The 14,583-nt window shown below is 48.9% G+C and overlaps 1 pseudogene; it reads right to left on the bottom strand.

Moving 5' to 3' along the window:
- Window positions 1–6,690: 6,690 nt before the first annotated feature.
- LOC147970886 (uncharacterized) lies at window positions 6,691–8,923 on the bottom strand (annotated as a pseudogene).
- Window positions 8,924–14,583: the final 5,660 nt, after the last annotated feature.

Raw genomic sequence — 14,583 nt, 5'->3', positions numbered from 1 at the left:
CTCTACACTTGGCATCCTTGCAGCTTTCTCTGTCTTTGCTTTAGTTCTCTTCTCTTGTGCTTGTGCTGATGAAGGTTCATCCTCATTCATCACAACTGTGTTGTCTTCAAATTTATGGTACAAAGGTAAGTGCTCCTTGTCCAACAGGTAGGTGCATGTGCCCATGTTTGAGCTAATGAGCTCCTGAATGTGTGGAGCATACCCACAAGATCTTTTCTGGTCAGTAGCTGTCCTCTTGATTGTCTCTACAATTAGACTCATGACCTTGAATTTTTGAGGTACATCAAAGATTTGCAGCAAGTTGATGGAATGTCCTCTAATCATCTTGTGATGTCCAGACTTGGGTAGCAAAGTATGCCTCAAGATGGTGTTGATAGTGGGTAGACCAGACAAAAAATAGTGTACAGATCCAAGCTTGTGTGTCTCCAAAGCTTTATCAGGGATCTCTTTGTACATGTTTGCCATAGAGTTGTGGTCTTCTTCTTCTTGTCATACACATCCAAATCATCATCACGTTCCTCTGGGGCATTGATCAACTTGGCCCATTCTTCAACAGTTGATTGGTACCTCGTACCTTCAGACATCCATACTATCCTTCCATCTGGATAGAAATGAGCAGTGGAGTAAAATTGCATAACTAGCTAATCATTCCATTTGGTCAACTTTTGACCCACAATCTCATCAACTCCACAAGCTTTGAAGTTGTCTTGTACACCTGGGAAGTGATCTTCATTTTCTTTGATGTATTCCCAATCAACCCATCTCATGTCACAGACAACTGGCTTCTTGTCAAGCAGAATAATCTCATAGAAGTCTTGTTGTTCTTTTGTGTGGAACCTATAGTCAATAGCGGTTCTCCTCCTCACAGCATAGGGATCAGACGGTCTCCACAATCTCAGTCCTATATCCTTCCTGATATTCATGTCCTCGGCCACAGGATGAGCATCATTGTGGTATGGAATCTTGGGTTTCAGTTTTCTTAAAACATGGGCTTCATCATCTTCTTCTTAAACTTCAGGCAATGGGGCCTTGTTCTTCTCTTCAGCTGGGATGTTTATGGTGCTTCTCTTGGGCTTAGAAGGCTTCTGAGCTTGAGCTATTGCTTTGGTAGCAGTTTTGGGTTTTATGTGGCAGCCCCTGACTTGATAGCATCTCCCGTGAGCTTTTGGGACTTGGGTGTTGGTGCAACATCCTCTTCCTCTTCCTCTTCTTCTGCTGGATCTATAAAAATGGAGGATCTCCCAAGGACTCTGGCAGTGGTCTTCTTGACCCTCTCCTTCCTCTTCTTGCCATCTCCGGCCTCTTTGGGTTCAAGAGTGAACTCCATAGTTTCTTGAGTGGAGGCTCTGGCCTTAGACATAGGAATCCTTTTTGCTGGTGCCTTCTTATGTAACCCTGGCTTGGTTGTTGCAGTTGTGCCATACTCTTTCTTCAGCACCTTCTTCTTGGAGCTGACTTCCTCCTTGTTGGTGTCAAAACCGGTGAATCTCGGGTAGGGGGTCCCGAACTATGCGTCTAGGGTCGATGGTAATAGGAGACAGGGGACACAATGTTTACCCAGGTTCGGGCCCTCTCTATGGAGGTAATACCCTACGTCCTGCTTGATTGATATTGATGAATATGAGTGTTACAAGAGTTGATCTACCACGGGATCGTAATGGCTAAATCCTAGAAGCCTAGCCTAGATGACTATGGTAATGAATATATCCTTTCCGGACTAACCCCTCCGGTTTATATAGACACCGGGGGGATCTAGGGTTTACATAGAGTCGGTTACATAAGAAGGAATCTTCATAGTCGGTTGCCAAGCTTGCCTTCCACGCCAAGGAGAGTCCAATCCGGACACCGGTACAGTCTTCGGTCTTCATGTCTTCACAGCCCATCAGTCCGGCCCATGGATAACAGGCTGGACGCTCAAGGACCCCTTAGTCCAGGACTCCCTCAGTAGCCCCTGAACCTGGCTTCAATGACGAGGAGTCCGGCGCACAGATTGTTTTCGGCATTGCAAGGCGGGTTCCCTTCTATCCGAACTTCAAGATAGTCTTCGAATGCGATGATAGTATCCAGACCTGTGACACACACCATACATAACTGTAGAGAGAATATATATTTTTACACGAGTCTAATTTGCTGACAGCTTTTACAATATGACATCACGTCTGTCCGGTCATAATTTCGAACCGTTTTTCGTCTGCCGCTCCACGTTTCAAGACACGGTTGCCATTGGCACGTCTTGTCAAAGCAGAGATCGTGCCCCCTTATTACGGGATTCTCATCAATACGGGCATGGGTAACCTAACTATGCCATTTATACAGCCCTTGGGAATAGGCGAATCTTAAGGCGAGTGAGGAGGCGTTCAATATTCGTTGCCTTTATAAGGGGATAAGGATCCCCTCTTCCTCTCTCACGCCCTCTCTCTGTCTCCGCCTTTCCAATCTCGAGCTCCAGCGCCCAAGTTCTCATCTCCTTTCCACCCAAGCAACCATGTCCGGATCCGGAGGTCAGGGCAAGTGGATGGTCTCCTCCGTCAAGGAGGAGAACATTACGGAGCTTCGGGCGGCCGGATACTTGACGAAGGAGATCACTCACCACCTGCCGGCCGAGGGACAAGTCGTCCCCACACCGAAGCCCACCGAGAGGGTAGTGTTCCTCCCCCATTTCTTCTGCAGGCTAGGGTTTCCACTCCAGCCTTTCGTCCATGAGCTGATGTATTATTACGCGATAGATTTCCATGATATGTCCCCGAATTCCTTCCTCAACATCTCGGCGTTTATCGTCGTGTGCGAGGCCTTCCTCCGCATCCAACCCCACTTCGGGCTGTGGCTCAAAGTCTTCAACATGATGCTGAAGGTGGTGGACGGCCAGCACGCGGAGTGCAGAGGAGCTATGGTGAGCAAGTTGTCCAACATATCCTGGCCCAAAGGCACTTTTGTGGACACAGTGAAGGAGTGGCAGAAGCAGTGGTTCTAAATCACAGAACCTCGCAGCACCACCTGGGCCACAGCTGCCGAATTCCGCTCCAGCACTCCCATGCGACTCACCTCCTGGGTCGAGAAGAGTCCGCACTGGGGTTCCCCTGACGAGGTGATAGCGCTACAGACGCGCGTTCAAAGCATGTCAACCAAGAAAGTCAAGCTCGTTGATGTGATACAGGTGATGCTGGTTCACCGGATCCTTCCGTGCCAGCGCCGAAGCCGTCCTCTGTGGGAATTCAACCCGAAGAAGGATCAGACCCTGGTGAGGCTCTTCGAGACTACTCACGAAGGCGCATGGAAGTTGCTCTTTAAGGGCAACGAGAAACCACCAGCCACGGATTCAGACCGTGGTCACGATTGTAAACACCTCGCCAGTGAGGTATGCTATTTTTCGATGTATCCCCAACTTAATCGTTTCAAGGATGCTATCTGAGCTTATCATTGCATTTCCAGGACTGGATGGAGAGGGCGAAGCGGATCCAGTGTCCGCCTCCGCTGCCTGAAGAACCGGTCATCCCGCGTCTAGTGAAGATGCTGGTGCCGGCGCCTTATAAGGCGCCGGAGAAGAAGGCCAAGGGGGCCAAGAGTGGCCCCGTCACAAGGGCACTTAGGACGTGACGTCCGAAGACGACGAAGCCCATTCCTCTATCCCTAAGGACAATGGCGAGGAAGAGGAGGAGGAGGAAAACAACCCTCCTCCTCAGGAGAGGAAGAAGAAGATGGCGGCTTCGGCGCATCCGGAGGCGGAAACGCCCAAAAAGGGGAAAAGCGTACCAGCGGTCAACACCGCATGGGACGTTGATAGCAGTCTGGAGAGACGCCCCCGCACTAAGCCCCAGGCCGCATCGTAAGTGACATGGCTTGCTCATGCGCACATCTAGCCCTTTCTCTTCATTATCATGACATAGTTAATTGTGCTATTGCAGTCCGGCCCACGACCTCATCCAGCGATCCTCATCTGGAGGTTCGTTGGCTCCGTCGGAGATGGCGAGCATGTCGCCACCTTCTTATTCCCCCGGGGCCAGGGACGACACCGAAGTGTTATCCCGGAGGACCGCTCCGAGCCGGGGAGGAGCCCAGGACGCTGTCCGGGAGGCGCCACAAGGCGAGACCTCCACTGCCGGACACATGGGGGAGCCGATCCCCATGGAGATTGGCGTAGAGGGCCGCATCCAGTTCGGCCCTTAGCCGAATATGATTCCGGAGGCCCATACGGCTCCAGAGTCGGCCGAGCAGCCCCCTTTGAAGGAGGGGGATGGGCCGCTTCCACCGGTGGCCCTTGTCCATCCAGGGGCACTGGATAACCTGATGGAGGTGCTTCGAGGCGCCTTTGTCATGGACGAGCACCGTGTCCTTATGGGTGCGGTGATCGAGAAGATTCAGTCCACCAAGAGTGGACTGAATGAAGCCTGCAGCAGCCTGTTGACAGGTTTCAAGGTAAGAAAGATAAAAATCATGTGTAGCTAGTAGCCCCTGAGACACTGTCCCATGTTCGGCAAGAAGAACCGGACAGAGGATCAATCTTCTGTTGTAGGAGACTAACGTAATATGAATGAATAAGCAGGCGTCGCTGTTGGCCGCGACCTCCCATGCTGCCAAAGTCTCTGAGCTGAGGCAGAGGCTGGAGCGGACCGATAATGAGCTCGGCGAGGTTAAGGTTCGGCTCCAGGAGAAGCAAGGTGAGTAACGACTTGCTGTGTGTTTTAGAAAGGATAGGTGCTGTATATTGACTGCTCCGTCGTAATATGTGCAGGAGCCGCGACCGAGGTCGAGGCCCTGAAGAAGGCCCTGGGCGAGTCCGAGGAGAAGGTTGTCCAGCAGCAAGCCGCCCGTAAGAAGTCCAAGGCCCGGATCTAAGAGATTTAGCAGGAGCTCCAGGATGCGGTCAAGAAGTGCGAAGCCTTGGAGCATGATGCATCGATTCAAGGGACCAAAATCGCCAAAGCTCGTCAGAGCATGGAGACCGCACGGAATGAGGCACAGGCTGCCCTCCAGGAGATCTAGGAGGCCAAGAAGATCATGGCGGGTAAGGCATTTAAGATGCAAAGCAAGTATGCGGAGAAGCAGTACCTTTTACTAACCCGGGTTCGGAGTTCCCCAGGAGCATTTGCGGATTTACCATGCAGTGTATCAGACGCCGCGGAGTTCTACCGAGCTGAAGGAGGGGGTTCTACGGAGAAGCTATTCTGGTCGAAGTATGCGGCGCCAGAGCATCCCATGTCCTTCACCGATCAGCTGAAACAGCTGGTGGAGCTGCATAGGGTGGCCGAACTAGCCATGAAGGATTTCATAATCCGGCTATGGCCAGCCGAAGCTATGCCAAGCAGCTACTTTGGACTCGTGAGGCGGATCGTGAACGCCTGTCCTCGGCTGGACGTCGTCAAGCGCTCGGCCTGCATTGAAGGTCCGTGCATGGCCTTCGCCCGTTGCAAGATGTGGTGGGCGAAGATAGACGCCGTCGAGGTGACCAGAGGGCCACCAGAGGGCAAGGAACACCGCACACCCGAATGGTATTTTGCGGATGTCCTGGAGGGTTCTCGCCTTGCGGCAGCACAATGCTCGCAGGACATTGTATTTGAATAAATGTATTCATGTTACCTTTACCTTGTATTAGAAGAACAAAGCCTATTTTGTAATGTAATATTTTTATGCTTTGAATTGTTTCCTCCTGTGCGGCCGTGTTGTATGTAATCTGAGGGTTGGCCAGTCGTCGGCTTCTGCCCTCACGTAGGTAGTACGGAGGTGTTCGGGATGGAATCTAAACAATCTTGATCCAATTATATGGTCCTTGAAGGAGTTTTTTAGCGCAACGAACAAGGCGATCAGACTGTACGGCTTAAACGCCCTCACTTAGCCATAGGAGTTTTATAATAAAGCGCAGGTGCAGCCCCTGGTTCGAACCAGGGTGTTGTCAGCATCTGATTAGGAAGTGCCGATCTTTCGCATAATGCAGAAAAAATCTCCAACGATTTGTGACCCTCGAACAGCTGACCGGCTCTCGCCGTAGCATGATAGTCAGTTTTCGGCTTTCTCTACTGAGGTGCTCATCTAGTCAAGGCCAGGGCACAATCGCAGTAGTTCTTCCTTTACTACCCTAGCCAATTTAGCGGAACGTAGGGTAGCAAGCACAGGAGCCAGGCAACCCAACTATTGACCAAAGACATGATTCGGAGCCAATGCATATAATGCTAAATTCGGGGTGCCGAACTTATCTTTAGGGATTGTTCGGACTTTGTTGCCATATCATGGAGCGATGGGGAGCCCCTGGCAAATATGAAACATACCAGAGTTTACGGCCGCTAAGTAATATAAAGGAAAACAGAGGGAGAACAGAGATAGGGTCCGGAGCCCTTGAACTTGGATCATGAACTATTTCCCTTATAGTTGGGTTAATGCGTCCAAGCGCATTGTTACAAAACAATGCAATAAGCAACCGGCTATTTGACATGCCATACCCGAAGTCGGACTGCGCGTGGGTCCTGAAAATGGTTAGCCTCTAGGGCTTCCCATGTACACCTGTGCTCCGTGTCAATCTGGTGTGTTTGTCCTTTGACGAGATCGTTAATCAGGCCGTCGAGGGAGGCACCCATAGGAGAAACCTCATCGGGATTGGGACAGAGGCCGAATTGCTAATCGAGCTCTTGACGAGCCGCGTTGTCCTATTGCAGTGTAGTCCGGACCCTCTTAATGATGTCCAGGGGCTCGGCAGCCAGACTATGATGCTGCTTGAGAAGGCCGCTTTGTACCTCTACTTCTAGGGCGGCGGTGTGCTCCTCTGTCTGCAAGGAGCATTATGTGTTTCCGTTGACTGTTATGACACCGCGCGGACCGAGCATCTTCAGCTTGAGATAAGCATAGTGTGGCACCGCGTTGAATCTAGCAAACGCGGTTCGTCCGAGTAGTGCATGGTAGCCGCTGCAGAAGGGGACGATATCGAAGGTTAACTCCTCGCTTCGGAAGTTGTCCGGGGAACCGAAGACCACCTCCAGCGTGATTGAGCCCGTGCAGCGGGCCTCAACGCCTGGTATGACTCCTTTAAAGGTAGTCTTTGTGGGTTTGATTCGTGAGGGATTAATGCCCATCTTCCGCACTGTATCCTGATAGAGCAGGTTGAGGCTGCTACCACCGTCCATTAGGACTCGTGTTAGGTGAAATCCGTTGATGATTGGGTCGAGGACCAATGCGGCTGAACCGCCATGCCGGATACTAGTTGGGTGATCTCGACGATTGAAGGTGATCGGGAACGACGACCACGGATTGAATTTTGGGGCGACTGGCTCTACCGCGTATACGTCCCTAAGTGCTCGCTTGCGCTCCCTTTTGGGGATGTGTGTAGCGTATATCATGTTCACCGTTTTAACTTGAGGGGGAAATTTCTTCTGCCCTCCGGTGTTCGGCTGCTGGGGCTCTTCGTCCTCGTCCTCACTTTGTGATCCCTTTTCTTTGTTTTCGGCATTTAACTTGCCAGCATGTTTGAAAACCCAACAGTCTATGTTGGTGTGATTGGCTTGTTTGTCTGGGGTACCATGTATCTGGCACGGACGATCGAGTATGCGATCCAGGCTGGATGGTCCCTCGTTGTTCCTTTTGTAGGGCTTCTTTCGCTGTCCGGACTTGGAGCCGCTGAATCCGGCGTTAACAGTGGTGTCATCGGTGTTGTCGCCATTGCTTCGGTGTTTGTGTATGTTGTGCTGGATCTTTCCGGAGCTGTTCTTGGCCATGGAAGGGCCTGTCTCGCTGGTTGTGTTTTTGCTACGAGCCAGCCAGCTGTCCTCACCCGCGCAAAAGCGGGTCATGAGTGTCGTAAGGGCTGCCATGGACTTCGGCTTTTCTTGGCTGAGGTGGCGTCCTAGCCATTCGTCACGGATGCTATGTTTAAAGGCCGCTAGGGCTTCGGCATCTGGACAGTCAATGATCTGGTTCTTTTTGGTTAGGAACCTAGTCCAGAATTTTCTGGCTGATTCTCCAGGTTGTTGAACTATGTGGCTTAAGTCATCGGCATCGGGTGGCCGGACATATGTACCTTGGAAGTTGTCAAGAAAGGCCTCTTCCAAGTCCTCCCAGCTACCGATGGAATTCTCGGGCACGCTATTCAGCCAGTGTCTAGCTGGCCCTTTGAGTTTCAGTGGGAGGTATTTGATGGCGTGGAGGTCATCTCCACGGGCCATGTGGATGTGGAGAATAAAGTCCTCAATCCATACTGCGGAGTCGGTTGTTCCGTCGTATGATTCAATATTGACGGGCTTGAACCCCTCGGGGAATTCATGATCCAACACCTCATCTGTGAAGCAGAGAGGGTGTGCGGCGCCTCTATATTGGGCCGCATCACGGCGCACCTCTGATGGAGTGCGTCTGCGGTTATCGGCCCGGGTGTGACTAGGTTTGTCACGCCCGAATAGGTAGCCATCATCCCGAGTCGGGAAGCGTCCTCGCGATCCATAGATTGATCTGGTGTGTTCTGCTCTACTGTCCAGCTCCTGTTGAAGGTTGTATGTATGGTACCGAGCTGTTCTGCTCCTATTTTTGCGAGGTGGTGGGCGGGTTGTTGTTCGGCCTGAGTTGCCGCTTTATCCCGACCGCGGGGTGGTCGGTCCGCTGCACTATCCCGACCGCGTGGTGGTTGGTCCGCATTGCGTGAGGGGGGTATGGGATTTGGTGCCTCCTCATCGAACTGAGGTAGCAGTCTACTCTTTGGGTAACTCTTGGCTGGGCGCTTGAGGCCGTATTCTTCGGCTGCCAGGACATCAGTCCACCTATCAATGAGAAGGTCTTGATCAGCTTGAAGCTGCTGCTACTTCTTCTCCAGGCTTCTTGCAGTGGCTATTAGCTTGCGCTTGAAGCGCTCCTGCTCGAGGGGTGCCTCACGCACGATGACGTCCTCATTGCCGAGGCTCTCATCATCCTCGGAGACTGGACGATAACTATCATCGTCTGGCTCATTGGGCATGGTCTAATTATCAGGGTTATCTTGCCCGTTGTTTTGTTCCTCCTGTTAGGATGCAGCCCCGACAGGGTCTTCATTGTTTTCAGCGTTGCCCAGAGTACTATTCTCTCCGGTGCCAGTATTTCCGTCATTTGAGCGACGAGGCTTAGAGCGGCGTTTAGGGCGCCGGTGCTTGGATTGTGTCTTAGAAGGTTTATTCACAACTGGATCTCCTTTGTCATCGTCGCTAGCTTTTTTAGGTGCGTTGACCATGTACACATCGTACGAAGAGGTGGCCGTCCAACGTCCAGTAAATGGCGGGTTTTGACCTTGCTCCTGGTCGGCATCGTCGTCCATACCGTCGATGTCTTCGGAGCCGTAATCGAGAACGTCGGTTAAGTCATCGATAGTGGCTATGAAGTGGGTGGCGGGTGGGAAACAAAATTTCCCATCATCAGCCTCTGGCTCAAACCGAACATACTTCGGCTGTGAGTCCTTTTCCAAGGACAAGTTCTTTAAAGAGTTTAGCACATCACCCAAAGGTGAGTGCTGGAAGATGTCTGCGGCACTAAATTCGAAAATCGATGACTGATCCAGCTTGGTCCGCAGGCGTACATGGTCCGAAACTTATAGCCGGAGACAAATCCGGAGTTCCATGGACGCGGATATTGCGGGCAGCTGAGTCCGTGTGCGGCTCCAACGCCGCAGACTCTGTGGCTTCGGGTGGCATGATCTGCTCCGGTTCTAAGGCCGTTGCAGCAACAGGGACCATCTCCTGGATGTGATCCGATGATAGATTTAAGTCATGTTCCTAGGAGCGAAGGGGAGCGATCGCTGTGGTCTCAAATCCATTGAAGATCAAGTCTCCACGGATATCCGCAATGTAGTTCAAGCTTCCAAATCTGACCTGGTGGCCAGGGGTGTAGCTAAAGATCTGCTCCAGATGGCCGAGCGAGTTTGCCCGCAGTACGAAGCTGCCGAACACGCAAATCTGTCCTGGGAGGAAGGTTTCTCCTTGGACAGCGTCGCTATAGACGATTGAAGGGCCATCGAACCTTTCGTCGATGGCACAGTGGAACTCTCAATGAAAGCACCAATGTCGGTGTCAAAACCGGCAGATCTCGGGTAGGGGGTCCCGAACTGTGCATCTAGGATCGATGGTAACAAGAGACAGGGGACACAATGTTTACCCAGGTTCGGGCCCTCTCTATGGAGATAATACCCTACGTCCTACTTGATTGATATTGATGAATATGAGTGTTACAAGAGTTGATCTACCACGAGATCGTAATGGCTAAACCCTAGAGGCCTAGCCTATATGACTATGGTAATGAATATATCATTTCCGGACTAACCCCTCCGGTTTATAAAGACACCGGGGGGATCTAGGGTTTACATAGAGTCGATTACATAAGAAGGAATCTTCATATTCGGTTGCCAAGCTTGCCTTCCACGCCAAGGAGAGTCCAATCCGCACACCGGTACAGTCTTCGGTCTTCATGTCTTCACAGCCCATCAGTCCGGCCCATGGATAATAGGCCAGACGCCCGAGGACCCCTTAGTCCAGGACTCCCTTGCTCCTCGGCGGCCACATAGTCCTCATCTTTAGAATCTGAGGTTCTCTTCTTCCTTGACCTAGTAGCTGCCTTTGGCAAATTACTGGGAGTGCTCCTGCTGCCATCATCTGAGGTACTAGAGGGACTAGTGCCCTCACTCAATTGCACTTGCTCTTCTGACCTGTTCTGATTATCACTCTGGTCTGACATTCTGGCAAGCAAACTGACAGCAAACCCTATGAATAGATGTAGATGAGGTAGAGTGGATGAGCATCACAAAGTGCAGAGTTTTTGCAAAACAAATGAGTCAAAACTTAGTTTTAGTTCTCCATAGAAATCATTTCGGAGCTACCGATTTATAAACTCGGTGATACCGAAGCAACTTTTGGAACCTAAACTAGTGAACTCGGTCAAACCGAGTCACAGTTCGGTGGCACCGAGATTGCTAGGCTTTCACATAGTCGAACTCGGTCACACCGATTTGCAATTTTCGGTCAGACCGAAAACACATGTGCAATGGCCCAAGCCAAATTGGTGAGACTGATTTCTACAACTCGATCGGTCCGAGATGAGTTCGGAGGAAACCTAACCCTAAATTTTTGAATCAAATCTAACCTAAAGGATGTTTTCTCTGGATAGAGTGTTCTCGTACATGGTAAAGATCATGGCAAAGCAATGTGCTACGAATTGGAGTAAGGAAATAGCACAAAGAGTCGAACCCATACCCTAGTTCGGCGGGAGTTCGCTACGGCGACAACGGTGGAGCAGAATTCTGTTGACGGCAACGGAAACCGGCGGCGGGAGGTCACTGGCGGCAAGGAGACGATCCGGAGACCCGAGGAGGCAGAGCAGGATAGGCGCAGGCTGAGAAGGTTTGAAGAAATTTCCAAATTCTCACCCGTGGGTATATATAACCCGACCCTGTCGGTGTGACTGAGTGGAACAACTCGGTGGCACCGAGATGCAGAATCGCAAGAGGTTACTGCAACTCGGTGTGACCGGAAAGTTCAAATCGGTTGCACCGAGATTGAAAACCTAGATCAACTTAGTGAACTCGGTGTGACCGAAGTGGGTGACTCGGTCATACCAAAATGCATAAAGAGGTTTTGGAAGTTTAAGTCTATGACAAATCGAGGACTCCGAGTGCTCCTCACACATAGTGGTTCGAATCTGACTTGATCAAATTTTGTGATGTAGCATGAATAGAGTTTAAGACGAGAAAAGCATAGATAGCTAGAGGGTGTTCTTAGGCATTCTTGTCCATCCACTTGGCAAAAGAGAAAACGCCAAACAATCAAAACAACAAGTGGATGTCCTCGAATGAGTAAAATATGCAACCAACATGCTCACACAATAAAATGGCAAATGAAATATGTGACAAAGCATGCACAAACACTCTAGCATCTATCAAGCAATTGGCGATGACTAGGTCGTCTATATATGAGTATATTGACTGAGGATTCAAATGAGAACATTTGATTGTAGGTCATACTCATCGTTTAAGCACAACTGGGTTGCCACTTTTACATAAAGCATTGTCGTGCTCACACCTTTGGAGTTGCTTTAGCTCAATTGATTAGAGTAAAGCTCCCCCTAGATGTGATATCTGCCCTAAGAGGGATGAACTAACCTTGGGTTTTGTCGATGATGACTTCATGTAGGTGTTGAAGATGTAGATGCTCAATGTTGATGTAGATCATTCAGAGCAATCCATTGGAGTGAGTTGCACTTTCAATACCTACACGGGTTAGTCCCACAAGGAAAAAACAAGGATATCCATAGACATAGAGTGATGTACACATAGATGATGTCCATGAAAGCATTAGGTTACCTTGTCCCTTGTCTTACCAACAAGAAGGTTTGTGACTCCTAGAACTAGTGCAATATGTGGAAGTTGTTTGCACATGTCCTTGCCAAAAGATATGAGTGAAGTATGTTGGTGGAGTCACCCTCAAGAACTCTCTAGTTCTTCTTCTTCGGGATCCACATCATCTTGATGGGAATCCTTGGAGTCGTAGTCGTACTTGATGTAGTAGAACTTGGTGTAGTCTTGGAAACCCACTTGACCAAGGCCTTGGGAGCTTCTTCAAATGCATAAATCTCCTCTTAAAGCTTGTCCTTCCCTTTTAGCTTGTGGTCTTGTGGTGGAAGATCATCTTGAGCTTGTGTCCCTTGGAAAGAAGTAGGATCATACTTCTCTTGTTGAGGAACAAACTTCGTCTTGGGGTATTGATCTTCTTCCCACTCAACTCCATTGGCATTGAACTTTCGTTCAAAACCAATTCCTTGATTCTTCAGGTGTCTTCCTTGCTTGCGTACAATTTCCTCAAATTGCTTACTACCGGCAAGGCTCTTGTAAACACCTTTCTCTATAATTCCCTTCAATAAGATATTTTCTTGCTCAAGTGTAACTTGGATAAGAGAATCATTAGTGGAATCAAGAGAACTACTAGAAGCAACAACATTGGATTTAGCATGATTATTGTTACTACTAGATGAAGAATCTTTCTTACTTTTGTTACTAGATTTTACTTGTGGCATGTAAGTTGACAAGAGTAAACGCTTGGCAATGTAAGAAGAACTTTTCTTGTGAACATCATCATTGATTGCCTTTAAGAACCCATGCTCTTGCTTAAGGTCGAGCTTTTCAAAGCATAACTTTTCATGAGTCTTTAAATTTTCTCGATGATCTTCCAAGGTAGTTTCATGAGCTAACTTAAGAATGTTTAGTTCTTTAGTCAGACGCTCAATCTCGTTCTTATCATCGTCATTCGTTTTATCTTGATTAGCATGATTAATAGCAAGTTCATCATAGTTATCATAACTAGAGTTGTCAACAAGTAAATCATCATCTCCTAGCAAATCATCTTCATCACTATTGAAGTCAACATACTCGGGGTGTGATACCTTTGGGCCTTTAGCCATGAAGCATCTTCCAATTCCTTCATTTGGTGAGTCAAATATGTCATAGGAGTTGGTTGACACAAGTGCTAGACCGGTAACACCTTCATCTTGAGTATATTCAGAGTCGGAGTGATAACTCCTCTTGGAGTGATTGTCGGAGTCAGAGCCGGGTACCCATTCACCAACATGAGCTTGATGTCTTCACCTTGTGTAGCTCCTTGATGATTTATATTTCCTTTCCGAATCCTTGCTTCTCCGTGATGTTCTTCGTTCATAACGGTCATCTCTACTCCTTCTCTCTCTTGGTGGTGATTCTTCTCTTCTACTTTTCCTTTTGGATGAATCTTCTCTTCTTTTGTAGGGAGCCGTACACTCATTGGAGTAGTGTCCGGGTCTTCCACAATTGCAGCAATTTCGTTCATGACTCGAAGATCTTTTGTCATTCTAGGACCTTGACTTGGAACTTCTTTCCTTGCTTCTACTCTTGTAGAACTTGTTGAAGTTCTTCATCATTAGGCTCAATTCTTCATTGAAGGCTTGTTTCTCACTTGATGATGTAGGAGCATCACATGAGGCTTTGTAAGCACCACTTGACTTGTTGTGAAGCTCTTCCTTATCCTTGAGTGACATCTCATAAGAAACAATTCTTCCATTGACTTCCGTTGGCTTGAGATCTTTGTAATTGGGCATCATTTGAATCAATGTACACATGGTATCATATTTTCCATCCAAGGCTCTTAGGATCTTCTTGATGATGAATCTATCTGTCATCTCTTCACTTCCTAAGCCGGCAATCTCATTTGTGATGAGAGCAAGCCTAGAGTACATTTCAGCAACACCTTCACCATCCTTCATTTTGAACTTGTAAAGTTGACTTTGAAGCACATCCAATTTGGATTCCTTGACGAAGTCGGTACCTTCATGCATATCAATCAAAGTATCCCAAATTTCCTTTGCATTCTCAAGACGGCTGATTTTGTTGAATTCTTTGCGGCACAATCCATTGAAGAGGATATCGCAAGCTTGGGCATTGTATTGCAGCATCTTCAACTCTTCTGTGGTAGCTTCACGGTTTGGTTCTCTCCCATCAAAGAATTCACCTTGCAAGCCAATACACACAATAGCCCAAACGGCGGGGTTATGTCCAAGAATATGCATTTTCATCTTATGCTTCCAACTAGCAAAATTAGTACCATCAAAGTAAGGACCTCTACGGTGATAATT

This window comes from Triticum urartu, chromosome 5A, assembly GCF_056163025.1.
Source record: "Triticum urartu cultivar PI428250 chromosome 5A, HENAU_Tu73, whole genome shotgun sequence".
NCBI lineage: Eukaryota > Viridiplantae > Streptophyta > Magnoliopsida > Poales > Poaceae > Triticum > Triticum urartu.
Note: the sequence above shows the minus strand (reverse complement) of the source record. Positions and strands in the feature narration are given on the sequence as shown.